This window comes from Eublepharis macularius, chromosome 1 (assembly GCF_028583425.1).
Source record: "Eublepharis macularius isolate TG4126 chromosome 1, MPM_Emac_v1.0, whole genome shotgun sequence".
In the NCBI taxonomy this organism is placed as follows: Eukaryota; Metazoa; Chordata; class Lepidosauria; order Squamata; family Eublepharidae; genus Eublepharis; species Eublepharis macularius.
The window spans coordinates 116102325-116117589 of NC_072790.1; the positions used below are offsets into that span (position 1 = coordinate 116102325).

The 15265-nt window shown below is 39.4% G+C and overlaps 1 protein-coding gene across 1 annotated transcript in view; it reads left to right on the plus strand.

Annotated features, from left to right (window-relative positions):
• Nucleotides 1-5883: 5883 nt before the first annotated feature.
• EYA4 (EYA transcriptional coactivator and phosphatase 4) overlaps nt 5884-15265 on the plus strand; it is a 236115-nt gene continuing 226733 nt past the window's right edge. Inside the window, exon 1 of the mRNA XM_054978088.1 lies at nt 5884-5963. The gene's annotated coding sequence lies outside the window, so the exon portion shown is untranslated. The remainder of the gene's footprint in view (nt 5964-15265) is intronic.

Here is a 15265-nt window from a genome sequence, read left to right on the forward strand (position 1 = left end):
TTTTATTTATCCAGAGGATTTTAGTCATTTAGATGAATTGCTGAATGACATGACATTCTGTATTCTTATATCCTTCCACTATTTCCAAGACCTGATTGCTAGGGAATGTAAAATAAGGCCTAGCAACCAGAATCATAGAACTTGTGTACTCCCCTGAAGTGCTTCTTCATCTTGTATTTGATTGATATTAAATAATTTTCCTTCTGGGAAAATCAAGAATTCTCTTGTTTAAGACTCTTGTTTAAGTTTTTTGTACTGTATCCAAGCTATATCTGAACTGCTCAGCATCAGCAATCTCTGAAGTTTAATAAATAATAAATAATAGTGCACTTAGAACCAGCATGATACAGACAGCATGATCTAGTGGCATGATCTAGTGGAATAGGATCTGGGAGACCAATATTTACATCTCCACTCTGCTACAGAACTGACCTTGGGCCAGTCAAACTCTTTCAGCTTAACCTACCTCACAGGGTTGTAGTGAGAATAAAATGGAGTCGTCTCCACTGGAGAGAAAGGTATGCAGAAAGATGTAGATGTCTTCCTTTCTGTCTGTAGATTTCAGAAGCTGGTGTTGGAGGATTGCTGCTCAGCGCTTGGCCTTTGGCCTGTAGGCTTGTGCAAGGTTCCATCCTGGCACCATGCTTTTTAACATCTATGTGAAACTGCTGGGTGAGGTCATTTGGAGATTTGGGCAGAGTTGTCACCAATATTCAGATGACACTTGGCTCTATCTGGTGCTCCCAGCTCTTCCTAGGAAGACTGTAGAAATCCTGGACAAGTGCTTGGAGGAAGTTTTGGAATGGATTAACCTTCAAGAGTTTTTAGCTTTGTTACAAGTACACCTGTAATGAAATGTTTCAAAGAGATGCTTTGGTAAAGTGATAGGGACTGTGGATTGTACTACTTTGTATACTATGTATATCACGTTGCTATAATTATGACCCTTCTATTTAATTTCTGCTTAACTTAACATATCATTTTAATGCTTATATGTTTTATTTTGGTTTCAGCTCTGTTTTCAGATTTCTGCAATTGAAACTGTATTGCTTTATTTATTGGATGTCCCATTCCTGTCTCATTGTCAGATGCGTCCTGCTTATCTGCCATGTATGTCTATTATTCTCTGTACTCTGGGCCTCTGAGAATGTGTAAAGAACTATCTGGGTAACTGACTATGTAGCCAAGACAGAGTAGCTTATCTTGCAGGTGGCTGCTTTCGCTTTCTCGACTGGCATGGGAAAGTGTCCTTGGAATGCCAGCCGGAGCCATATTTCCCTGAGACATGAAATGAGCTTATCCTTGTCTTCCCATTCCCTACCCCCTCCAACCTCCTAAGCCCTGCGCGCCTAAATTCTAATGGTCTTCATCCCAAGGCGGGAATCCTGCCCTATAACTAACATTGCTTTGCCCATTTACGTCACTTCTGCCAATGCTGTAGTCTGAGTGCACTGATACTGATGGGTCTCTAATAAAGAAACTTTTACTGGGTTCTTGAAGTGTCTGCAGTGAAGTAACTGGGGATCTAACTGGCAGAGCCTGACACTCATGCTGTGATCTACCTTGAGTCTCGGTGAGAAAGGCAGATTATAAATTATGTAAATAAACAGAAGAGGGGGGTGGTTGAAGTCATGATCTTGAGGCCTTTTACTGTGTAGAGTCCTGCAGACTTAGGATAGAGGGATTTGGGCACAGGGTGAAGTTGGCATCAGGTACCATTGTTGTTTTGTAAAGAAGGTGATAACAATGACAGCCTCCACTGTGTTAATCAGCTGTCGATCACTAAACAGAAAACACATGGTTTTGTGTTAAAGAGACAGTTGATTCCTCACCCCTTTGCAACCAGACAAAAAGTTCTACAGAACATGAACAATTTTTGTTTTATTTTGGTCAGTGTTAATAAATGGTATTGACTGGCTTTTACCTTTTGCCTTTTTTTCTTTGGACCTACATAACTACCTGAAACTTCTAGAAAAAATTGATTTTTTTTTAGGTGGTCCACCAGGTCTTTTTTGGGTTGGTAAGTCACAAGTTGTGCAAATCTGTTTTAGACCATTATCATGTTAAACATCAGTATGTCACCTTAGACTTAAAAAGGTGCATTTTGCAGCTAACTTTGCATGGCATTAGCAGGGTCAACCCTAGTCAGAATTTGGATGGGAGACTGCTAAAGAAGGCCACAGTTGCTATGCAGAGGCAGGCAACAGCAAACCACCAATGAATATCTCTTGCCTTGAAATCCCTATGGGGTCACCATAAGTTTGCTCTGACTTGATGACACACATGCATCACATCATAGACTGTAGGTGCTATAAGCCCTGGTTACTTCCTTAGGTGCAATAATGTCACATGCCAGAAGAGGGTGAATTTTGATAAAAATAATAGTGGCCAGTCTTGGAACTGTCCCTTGCATGTAACCACAAAACAAAAACAAATAATGATGTTGTTGTTAAATTCTGTGGTATACTTTCTTTAAAAAAATGGCCTGAATCACTTGGGAAAAGCTTGTTATTTAGTTGCAGCGTTCAAATCTGTTAATCAAACAGTCTGTTAATCAAACGCTTAATATTTTTCATGATAGCTTGGATATTAAACATTTAATATCTAATACCTCTACTTTCCAAGTAATGTAATATCTCTATGGAAAAATGTGTTATCTAATAAATTTTAAAGGCTTAGTTAGTACTTTGAGTTTACAATGGATAGCGTGTGGTAACCTATCACTGAATGCATGGCACAGCTGAACTCTTATACACATTGAATTACTGAAGAGGGCAGATATCTTTCTTTTTTTACCTGAAATCTGAGAACCACGGTAAAAATAACCTCATTCATTTTTACTTTGTAAGAATCCGAGGCTCCACAGCACTGACAAGATCTTCAGTATATCATTTAATGCAGATTGATGAACTTGCTTTCAGAAGAAAACAGGCCTGCCCAAGTATAAAATATGGCAATGTAGAGAAATGGTATGTCTGGCAACACACACACACACATGCAAATACAAACCTGGTGGGCCTACGAAAGATCTCATCAAACAAAAAAGGAAGGGTGGATGACCACATGGGTACACTCTAATCCCAAAGGCCCAAGGAAGTAAAACGCCTATTTGAAAAATTAAAAGGTTTTACTACAGATTCTAAGCATTTGGAAGAATACCCACAAATGTGTGTGCAGCTTCAAGGTTTTTTTAGTCAGCTGTTCTCTAGTTCAAGTAAGAAGGACATTTTGGCCTGATGTATACATCATCATCACAAAAGCATTAGACCTATGTTGCATTCATACAGCAATGATTCTGCAGAGGCATTTGCAGCAGCAATGGACCATCCAGAGGATCGTTTGATCAGTGAATTCCTGCTCTGCTCCATCCTTCTTGTAGCTGCCTCTCCCCATTCCTTTCTAGGTGATCTGAACAACCTGTCTCCACATTTCCCTTTATATCTGTGTAGCAAAAAGTCTAGAAACTTACTTTTTTTTAAAGTTGGGGGTTCAGAAGAATAAGTACATTGTGGCAATAGACCATTATAATGGTACTGCGCTATAGCACAAGGGCAATTAGCAAATTAATTACACAGTTAATTAATTATGGAGTTGAACTGTGTTATTTCAGAAAAAATTGGAACAAAGCAGGTTTGGGATAGACTGGACCAAAGTGGGAAAAACTTGAAAAGTGGATGAGTAAAGGAGGTCATTATGTTAACACTAAAAAAAAAAAGTCCTTCAGTTTGGAAGCAAAGGCAGATCAAAATGCCCGTGAGGAAGCAGCCCTAGTTCCCAGTGACCCCTTCCATTTTAGTGTTGCAGAGAATATTTGCTGCAACATTCAGATCACTGCAAATATGTGCCATTGAGAGTTGTGCCCAGCATCCCCTGTAACATTACAAGTCATTCAGGGTTGCATGTGTGATCTTGTGTTACTTCACTGGCAGCCCTAAAATACTGCAGCCCAAAGTGACTGCTTATTTTATCTGTGCAATCAGGCTCTCATTGTGTATAGCACTGATGTGTGTTTACTTTCTTACACTTGATCGTAACCACACAGTCAATAAAGTAGAAACTATTATTGGTGTGTACACACAACAAAATAGCTGGCGTTTAGCTATATTAGTGGATGTTTATGTACTTAAGGCAGATTAAGGCTCCTCACCAAGCATGTATGACATGCCTGTTCTGATAATACACTTAAATTAGCATACCATCAAAAAGAAACACCACTTCTGCAAAAAAGAAAAAAAGAAGGGAGTCTTCTTGGCGAGTTCAAAGGAGACTTTTTTCATAGCTGAGGCAGAAAATCCCCTGGTAGTAAAATTATAACAATAAACAAAACAATCAACATTTTGCTGCCTTTTAATGACAATTCCAAAGCTGTAGTCTGATGTGGAAATTCCAAACCTGTTGCCTGACGTGAGCAGCCTCAGCCTGCCTCAGCCCGACTTCATTAAGAAGAATCCCATGCAACCTCCAGCATGAAACTGGGTTGTGATAGGGCTGACTTCTGGTTAGTGTGATCTGCTTGCAGTAGAAACCCTGTGGAGATCTCCTCTAGCAGGCAAACAGATGCATCTGGAAAGTTCACAAGCAGGACGTGACAGTAATATGCATCCCTGTTATTTGTGCCTCTGGACATAGAGGTTTTGTCTCGTTATTGTTAATAGCCAGTGACAGCCTTTTCAACAAATTTGTTCAGCCTCTTTTCCAAAGCCACAACACTCATTTCATTCTCCAAGGCTACTTTCTTCTGCTTCCTAACAGTAAAATGGGAATAGAAGTGTGGAATGAAAGTCGTTTGCACAGTGGTGCTGTCCAGTCAGCCAAATAGTCTGCCTTCTAGATAAGCAAAGTATAAACAGTGTGCAGTTGCATAGCATATAGCTATGGCAGTATTCTAGACAGGAGAAGCCTGCTGCCTGTGTTTAATAGGCAGCAGACAGCTAGGTAGTCCACCAGCAGTCAGTGATCCATCTTCTGCTACTACATATGACCTCATTTAATACGGAGTCTTATTAACCCCGATGAACTTTTTATCCCACCTGCCTTTTCTCCAAGTAGTACTTTTGGTTTTTATCCTCAGAATAATCCTGTGAGGTACAGTAGGCAGAGAGTGTGACTGGCTAAGGGTCACCAGCAAGCTTTAGGGCAGAATGAAGATCTGAGGCAGTGCCATATTACTGTAAGACATTACATTGTGTGTTGTTTTTTACTTTCTTGTTTTTAATTCCTGCAACTGGGGAAGATATGAACATACTCTAACTGCTGAACCAGCATCCTTGGCTAGCACAAACTACTATCATTCTGTGCGCCTCAAAGGTCACCACATCTGTTTCTAAAGCCAATCTGAAGTCTAGAAAGTGGGCCCAGACCCACGTGCCGCTTCCCTCCAGCGCCCACTATTGACCAATACCTGCGCGGGAAAACAACCAATGACAACAGGGAGCCTCTCAAGGCGCCGCTATAAACACTACGGCTCCTTGTCCCTCTCCTCGGTACACATGCGCGCACCAGCGTCCTGCAGGTTGCGGGGGCATCGCCACCAAACTGCTCGCGACTCCCCGGGGAAGCGCAAACGTCGGGTGGCGCGCGCCTTTTCTGCCCCTCTTTTCTTTTTGCCGCGCACTTGTTTTGGCGTGTGACTCACTTCGGAAAGAGAAAGGGCAAGGGGGGGGGAAGTAGTTGCGCCTAAGCGAAGTAAGAAAGGGGGGGTGGCTTCTGAGCGAAAGCCTCCCACTTTCATTGCTTCCCTCTCTCCCTCCCCGCCTCCCTCCCTCCTCTTTTGTTTTCTTCTCAGTTGTACTTTAGTGCGTGAAGAAAGGGGGGGGGGTCTAGCCTTACATGGGATGTCCTACTTTTTTTTTTTTAAACTAGAGGAGCAGTTCCAAGGGGTAGCTTCGACTCGGAGCAGGGGAAGAGAATAAATAAAAATAAAGCAGCATCGACGGCGGGAATTAAAACCGCGGCAGGAGAAGGTGAGTCTGTCAGTCCTTCTTACCTTTTCCGTCGTGCCTCCTTCTCCCCCCCGCCCCTTCTCTAGAGGTAAGAGATTGGCTTCCCGGTCACGGGTTGGGGACTTTATGAGGCGCTTTCCTTTAAAAAAAAAAAAAACCTACTAAATCTCTGAGGTCAACATGCCGAAGAGCCAAAAGAAAAGCTGCTGACGTTGGGAGTCTTGTCTCCAGCAAGGAGACTCTCTCAGTATCCAGAGAGCTACTGAAATCCATTTTGCCCTTCGCGTCACGGGGCCGGGGCCAGGCAGGGACGGTGCGCGCCTTGCTGGGCACAGATTGACACGGTGTTTCGTGCTGGACTCGCTTCGTGCGGCTCCTCTGTGACTTCTTCAGGTGATCGGGGTTCCTCGGCTTTTAGCTTGCCTGAACCGGGGGTGGGGTGGGGGGATAAACAAGGTGTTTGGAAAAGTTTGCCTCGCTCTTTCGTAGTATTTCCCGGTGCCCCTCTCGAGTTTCTTTCCGCCCTGCTTTTGTCGTGCCGTGGCTACAAACGTGACACTGTGGTACGAGGGAACGCACACGAGCACTTTTCTCTTCCAAAGAGTCCGGTGCCTTTGCATTTCTAGTCGGCTGTGCTCTCTTAAAAGCTGGGGCTGTGTTCAGCCACTGTCCCGTGGGGTTCTCCGTAAAACACCTCTCAGAAAGTTAGATGTGAGCTCCTGTATCGCTCAAGTTTGCCGGCAAAATGAATAGGAGCGTGGAGGGGATAGAATTAAGAAACTTGTATTTCGTGGTGGTGAAATAAAGATGACAACACGTTGGAATAAATAGTTTTTTAAATTGCATTGTCAGATGTGGATCTGGAATATCTTTGGCGCTGAACAACTTGCAGCTTTCCCATTCTTGTTCTGTTTTCTGATTTTTCTTTAAAAACACAATTGTAGTTTGTATATTAGAAATACTCGTAGATAAGATAGTCTGATTGACAGTGAATTAAAATATGGATAACTTAACAGGCTTATGAAAAGTAGAAAGGTAAGAGACACTTTACCGTTTTTGTCTGTTTGCTTCCTCCCTTTTTTTTTTTGTCTAGGCAAAAAACAGTTGTGAGGGCACCTAAGTGTAAAGTTGCACAGAACAGCTACTATTCTGGTGACTCCTTCCTTGTTTTCTGCTGTGAAGGAATCACTTTCCTGATCAGGGAGTGTTTAGTGCTCTTCTCCATCGAGATGCAGTGAACACTATGTAGGGGCTTATGTTTTGATTTGAAAGCACTTCCACGTGGAGGAGCCTCTTGTGTATGTTTGCTCTTGAGGTAATAGAATTCTCTGTGTTCAAACCCAATGGGCTTTGAGTCATTAATTTGAGACGCTGGCTGTCATTAGATGCTTCCAAAATCTGCAATAAAAGGAGGACTGCAGGATATGCTTTACATGATGGTATGCTGCTTCTTTGAAAAGCCCTGTTTATCTTACCTGTACCACTTTTGTATCGGTTGGTGCAACCATTTAATCAACAGGGAAAGATGTGAGTTGGTGAAATATGACTTTGCATTCCAACTTTTTATTGTATGCTATCTTTAGAATTGCATGGATGTCATTGTCCTGCAGTGAAAAGACATTAGCATAAGTGTTTAAATGGAAGATTTGGTTTGCTTGTTGGAAATAATAATTAGTATTAGAAGTTGATATATTATTTATTTTTTCTCTCTTGCATTCCTACCAGAGTTTTCAAGACAAGATGAATGTAGTGTAATGTTTCAGTAACTACAAGGTTAGATTTTCTTTGGCTCATCGTCAGTTAACAAATGCAATCTGTACCATCTGATTAGTGGTTCACACATTTTAAATATATGTAACTGCATATATATATGTTAGCTGAAATATTTTGATTAAAATGCTATTTCAGTAGATTAAGGCGCTAATAATAACATTATAACATAGATTAAGGTGCTAATTTGGAACTGATGTTTTAAGTATTGCTCCACATCATAACTTCTCAAATATTAATGGTCTTCAACAGGCTCTTTTTCTCTATGATCAGCTTTTTAATGGTTTTGTTAGGATCTAAGTGTTGCTTTTCTGTGGTCTGCTGTCACTGCTTTGCTTTTCAAAGGCATATCTATAGTTGGAGGACAGTTTTTTTTAAACAAAAAATACCATTACCTATAACTGAATTTTTCTGCAAGTACAAACCTTCTCTTTAATTATGTTGACAGCTGTGTGTGAAAGGGCAAGTCCTCAATAGAAAATAATACACTGCTTTTTCTGTATATTGCTGGTATTATTCCTGTTGTCCAATAATTTGTTTGGTTTAAATTGAAATAATTTTCCAGTCTAACCTTGTTTTGAAAGCACCTTTACAAATGTGTTATAAATGTGATTAGTAATGTAATACCACCCCATTGTTTTTAAATAGGCAGGTATACATTCACCAGATGCTTGTGTCTTTTGGAGTAGTTATATGGTTCAGTGTTTTGGATCGCTTTGTTCCTGTGCAACAGAGATCTGTTTTGACAATAAGTGACAGAGAACTCATGAGCAGAATTCTAGATCATGCTGCCATAGTCATAAGTTTCTCACTAGTGCTGTACGGCTCACAGTGATTTATTCATTCATTAGAAACATCACCTTTAAAACTGCACTCAAGTGCACATATTTGGAAGTTCTAGTTATCAGTGGTACATTTTCAAGTAAACGTTTTTAGGTGTAGAATCGCAACATTTTTAAAGAGTCCATTGATGCAAAAAAGTTTAATGGTAGAAAGTGTTTTCCATGTCAAGTTAATGATCACCAATCACGGATGTAGTTTTATTGATTATTATTCCAAATTACCATGCAGATTACCACTGAGCAGGTCCCCAAAAGATTCTCATTTTACAGAGGGAGGAAAAATGTGAATTTTTATACTAAAGGTGTAGCAATGGGATTTCTGATTTTCAGGCAATGAAATGACTTTTCCTGCTGAAAGGGAAAGTCAGAATGGGGGTTGGGTGGCCCATTTCACTGCTTCACATATAAGCACTTTCTTTAAAGTTCTTATCATTTTAAGTTTGGAGAGGTTTTATGAACACTAGCTAAAGCAGTTTTTTTCTTTTATAAGGAGCGTTTATTCTGCATAGTTTCATATGGCAGCTGCTGATCATATTTCATAGAGCTGTTAAAGCACTTAAAACCTAAAATTAGGTACTGTCTGGTAGTAAATATTTCAAATTGCTGCTTGAAGAAATAAATGGAGAAGTTGGGTCTCTAAAATAAGACTATCTGAAATCCATTGTTGAACAAAAAAAGTTCTATGGTTTTGAACACAAAATAACCAACAATTTGTTTCATCTTTACAGTCTGCTTTTTTGTTTTTTAAGTAATGAACACTCTATTGAGGGGCTCTTAATTTCTCTGAGTGCTCTAAACATGTAATTTTGCCACCACAAATAAAGTCAACAGGTATTGTTCTTCTGCTAAATATTTATTTTTTACTACATTGTGGAACAGAACAGTGTATGTTCACCTGCCTGATACAATTGGATTTTCACATGCTACAAAAAATGTTAACTCTGCTCACATTTCAAACCTGGTAACAACTGAAATTTTTAGAGGATAACATCTGTTAATTGAATATTAATTTTGCTTTATTTCAGTTTCAAGTAATATAAATGAACTAAAGATGAATAATGTAAATAATTCTTAGGATTAAACTGTGACTTTCATGTAGTTGACGATTATTTTACAGCTTTATAAATCCTCATCACTCTCCAGGTTTATTAGAAACATCAAACACATTGCTGTATCCTACACTAATTCTGTACATTTTAATGTGTGCTCATATGTTTTCATGGCTTTGGGTCCAGCCTGAATACGTGCTGTGTTTGGGCATTTTGTTAATAACTCTTTTTTAGAATTTTGCTGCACAAAGTTATATTGATCTGTTGTGAATATATATTAGAGTTGGATCGTTTGAATGCCATCTTATCTACGTAGTCTCAATTCTCACTTTAAAAAATTGGATATTATTGAAATACCAGCTTAACTATAATGTTTCGCTGCCATTAAAATGTTAATTGATCTAGCAAGTCTTGGTATAAGAGTTTAGTTTGGTACTTGAAGCCTTTCAACTTTCATGTTCATTTTAATTGTCTCTCAGATTTCAAAACCTGTTTCTGTATAAAGTACAAACCCTCACTGGCTTAAAAAAAGTATTGAAAAAAAGTATTGAAGGCAAACTTGGTATGTTATCAAACAAAGCTTGAAAAGTGAACATTGGCACAACAAGTTTAATGATTGGGATAAGTGGAGCTTGCAGAGTATGAGCACAAGTATACATTGTTCAGGTTGAAGATCTCTCCAGTCTAGAGCAGTGTAGGAGTTGTGCTTACTAGATGCGCCCAGACTTATTCTGAAGCAGCTTTGACTTCCTGATGTAACTGTTCATACTAGTCATCCATAGGTTAACAGTTATATCTTCCACGGAATTAGAAATGAACGGCATTCTGGAAAAAACGTACTTCATACGTAGCAACATTTAAAATCTATGATTTTCTATCTGTATTTGTTTAAATACAATTATTTATAGCAATACTTACAGAAATGCATTTAGAACTATTGTGTATGGGCTTATTAACTAATATAAGGAGCTAGCTTGCAATAATATGGCTAAAAATCTTACACATTTACTGGACAAATGAGCCATGTTTTACAAAGTGATTATTTGTTCGTTTTTCTGATGTTAAATCCAGATTGATAGATTCGGATTCCTTCACATATATCTGCACCCTAATTTTTCCTGGACACAGTTTTTGTATTCTCAACTTCTAGAAGGACCAATTTCAGTGTAAACTGTAGTTAAGACATTATTTCAGAAGTTATTTTGGTAAGTGCCATCCAGTTGCTTCTGAGCTTTCTGCTCTGTTAAGGTTGTGTCCATTTTTTTCTTGTTGTGGTGTTACAGTTCATCAAAAAAGGAAAAGACAGTTTGGCTTTTCCTTTTAGGCAGTTGTCTCTGAAGGTGTAGCATAATGGAGATTTCTGATCTGTGTCTCTTTTGAGGGTTGATAATACAACAGTACTTCTGTATGTTGCTATAACTTGACATTTAAGTACCCAGAAGGAACAGCCAGTAACTTGGGCAATGACAGTAGGCTTAACCTTTTGATTTTTGTAAATCCATAATTCGATTTGATACTATAATACACCAATTGACATACCTATTTTGACATTTGGATTTACATTTCTGGAAGCGTAAATCATCATGGCTCATCATCTTAATTGAAAATAAACGGAAAGCAAACATTCTGATTAATAGATCTGTAAGCCAAAATGGAAAACAGAGTACAACTATGTGGTCAAGGGTGTTTGGGGACTATATTTGTCAACTATTAGACTATCATGCAATATGGCAAACCATTTTTGAAACTAAAGAGACTTCTTTTAAAAAGTTTCTGCTGTGACATGATGATCTGGTAGTTGAAGGAAAAAAACCCCCAAATCTCCCCCAGCCATTCATGAGCCTGTGGTCATGATAAATTAGTTCTTTGGATCCCTACCGTAATTAAAACAAAATCATCTATGTTAATAAGTACAAAATCCAGACACTTGCATGGTTTAAGCCTAAAAATGGTGTTGATTGCATTTCATACTGCCTGTGCACAGCAAACTATATCCCTACTCCTGCCATCTGTTGTGGGCATTTGGCCTTCAGTTAGTCGTAGGGTTGTTAAGAGAAATTCTCTTAATTCCTCTTTGCCCATTTTTCCCCCTGAAATCCAACAATATGTTTCTTTTCTCCTTTTTAGAAATTTGGAGTCAGTTTCTAATCATTCCTTTTTGATAAGAGATAAATTTGAAGAGAGGATGGGCAGAGAAGCAGGTTCTGCAGAATTTCAGAATATTACTCTGTAGATGCTCAGAGGAAGGCCGTGTGTTCCAAAGCTTTCCTGTCTTTCTGCTAAACCACCACCCTGGGGTGTACAACATTAAACAACCACAAGGCCTGAAATTACAAAAGGGTATCTTGATTTTTTTAAAGAGAAATGAAAAAAAAAACTTAAAGAGAAATCCTGCTCTTAAGAGGAAAAAAGAGAATAAGAGGGATCAATGACAATATTTTAAAAAGTGAATTTTGTAAAAAGAAATGCCCAATCCCATAACGGCCCTAGTTTGCATACTTACTATATTCCTATGAATGAAAAGGAGAATGCTGCATCTGTAAAGAGGTGTAGATGTAAGTTTGCCCCTTCTGGTGATGTAATAGGAGATGCCAGCATGCCTCAAAACTAGAGTTGCCAGGTCTCTATACCTTCCCAGCGTGAGAGGGGACTTGGCACTTACCTGGGGCAATCTCACGCATATGCAAAGTGTGCATGCACTCCCACTGGGCATGATTATGTCACTTGAGGTAGTGACTTCGTACCCATTGGCAATGCACCTGCTGCATGCTGGCCTGGGAGGATTTTTTTGCCTCCTGGGCGTGTTCTCTGGGCCTTTTCTACCTGCTGGCCAGGTGAGTGGTGGCGGACGGCAGAGGCTGGGAACAGGGGTTCCCTCGCTCCCACTGGAGAACTGGCAGCCCAACCTAAAATTCTTAAGAGTGAACTACAGGTTCTAATTGTAGCACCCAAATAAATGTCCGTAATAGCATAAGGGCCATTTGGAAAATAGTGGCAGGGCAGTATGAATCTTCAAAAATAAAACAGAGTAAACAATGAGGTCTTTTTTGCTGTCCTTCTGTCGCCCTATGAAAGTTAGCTTAGTTGTTTCAGTCTTGGCAACAAAACAGTACTGAATATAATTTTAGTATTAAAAAAAAGCTTAAGACACAAAGCTTGCTTCATTGAAGACTTGTGATATGACCCTTTAAAAATGCTGCTACAATTTTAGAGGTTCAAGAATGTGATTGATTAATAATCTAATTTTGTAGATGAGGATGAATGGGTAGTTTTTTAGATACTTTGAAGTTGTATGATGGAACTTTCATTGCCACCAGATAATGATATGCAGAGACACTTTCATATGCTATACTTTTAACAAATATACCCAAGCTACCTTAAAATTTTAACATGAATGGGGTCTGGGATTTGCTGAGGAAACAGGTCTGTATTGAATATATACTTTGTGGAAAACCCAGGTTTGCTGCTGTGCAGTGTGTTAATGGCAGTCATTTTTTTCCCTGTTCTAGTCTCTACATGGCCTAAAGTTGTCCTACAGGTAAAAACAGAGTAGGTTAATCACCAGAGGGTGGAGCAGTGGCCTGGCTGCATTTTGAAATGGAGTCAGATGTCTGAAGGCTGAACCTGTTGTCTTGTAATATCAAGCAAATTGCATATTGCCCTTGTTGCGCGGCTGTCAGCAGTGTCAGTTTGCCAGCTGGAACTATCAGCCACAGCTGTGAGGGAAACAGCAGGAGATTTCCTGGCCTTGGCCATAGGCACATAGTGGAGGATTGGGTAAGCAGCTCCTGGCTCTGGCATGGGCTGTTGGCAACTGCTGACTGTGATAGCCCCGCCTCTCCATCTCCTTGTCTTTATGAGTAAGGCAGGAATTCCCCTCTGTGCATTTTCCTGCAGTGACGGTTGGTAGTCTTGCTTGAAATTTTTTTGCGTTGCCTGCCATTGGTGGCTGTTAAAAGTTCCAATATAATGTGAACAGGTTATTAATATTTCTTATGAAGAGTAGCAGAGGTGTCATGTAAGACAGAAAAATAGTGAAAGTTTGTACTAACGTTTATACTACTAACTGAAAATTTGCTAGTAGATTGTACAAGAGTTTCCTTAGGAGGTTTTTTGTTTTGTTTTTTAGTGCTAGAGGATGTCTGTCGGATTGTGATGTTACAGTTGTGTAGGTTTAGTGGTTAGAAAGTGAAATACGTTCTGGAAGATACAATTTCAATTCCCCATTCTGCCATGAAACTTGCTGGGTGTCTTTGGTCCTGCCATTCTCTCTCAGCATAATGTACCTCACAGGGTTGTTGTAAGGCTAATAATGGAGAGGAGAATGACCTACTTTGCCTGAGGTATTTGAAGGAAGGATAGGGGGTGTAATAATGTACCAAATGCATAAATTAAATTAAGATGAACATCTCCACTCTAGAAGTGTCAGAAAACTTTTCTCTTCTTGAAGATACAACAGTGACTGTCATTTGTATTAAAATACAAATAAAAATGGTATTAAAATGATATAGAGATGTGATAGACTGGTTTACACAGCTCAGAACCAAGAGAGTCTATTTTTAAGTACAGGAGTTGAGTCCAGTTGGACCTTAAAGAAACAAGGAGATTTTGTGGGGTCTAAGCTTTCAAGAGTCAAGCTTCATTTGTCAGATACAAGTTAAAAGGTGGAAGAGAAGGGAGTCAGGAAGCCAAAGTACAATATAAAATATTGATTAAAAGTTTGATTAAAATGGAGGAAATGCAGAAAATTGGCATCTGAGTGAGAGAAAAATCCTTTGTCCCTACTCAGTTGGCTGGGTGGGCGCCCATTGTCCTGAATTTGTGCATGAACTCAGTTTCAGCAATATTGTATTGAAAGATGGCAGTGTTGTTGTTAAGTTATTTATGTGATTTATAATCTGCCTTTATTTATAATTTTCCTTTCTTACTGAGACAAGGTGGATGACACAGTACCAGTCAATGTGATCTGGGACAATGCAACAGAGTATGGATTGCAGAAATTTGAAAACAAGTAGAAATCTGAAGAGAAGAGATGGTGGAAGTGCTATTGTATGTCTCTGTAGCATATGAGTTGGTGGTAATAGTGGTTCTTGAAATGCTGATTCTGAGTCAGAACAGCTTTGTATCTGCTTAGTCAGTAGCCATGAAGATGTACACAATTAGGATTAATTAGACATAGTTCCAGTGGGGTTTAGGCTACTCCAGATGTGATGTTTGTTCCTGAAAACTGTGCGGCTGTGGAATCTAGATTCCACATTTCCCTGAAATACGCCTCCCTCTGACTGTTTTAAGTACAGAAAAAAAGACAAGCAGAACCTGCCTTTTTTTGTCTGATGGCCAGGTGGGGAAGTTTGATCAGGGAAATGGCATGGGAGAAAAGAATTAAATCCTCCCTTATCCAGTGTTATAGCTCCAGTTTACATTTCCCTGTCTTGACTGCATTTTAGAGCTATATTACATGAAACTCCTGCATCATATATAATTTAGATATATAATTTAGATGTAGTGTTGTAAGTCAGCTTTTTCTGTTTTACTTACCAGTCTAACTATGCCCAAAATATAGAAAGAGTAAATGTGAATTGTAAGGTGTAGTTGAAATTTGCTACATATAAACAGAGGACATATCCTGTGTGCGCATTCTGTGTGCACTGCCTTCACATGA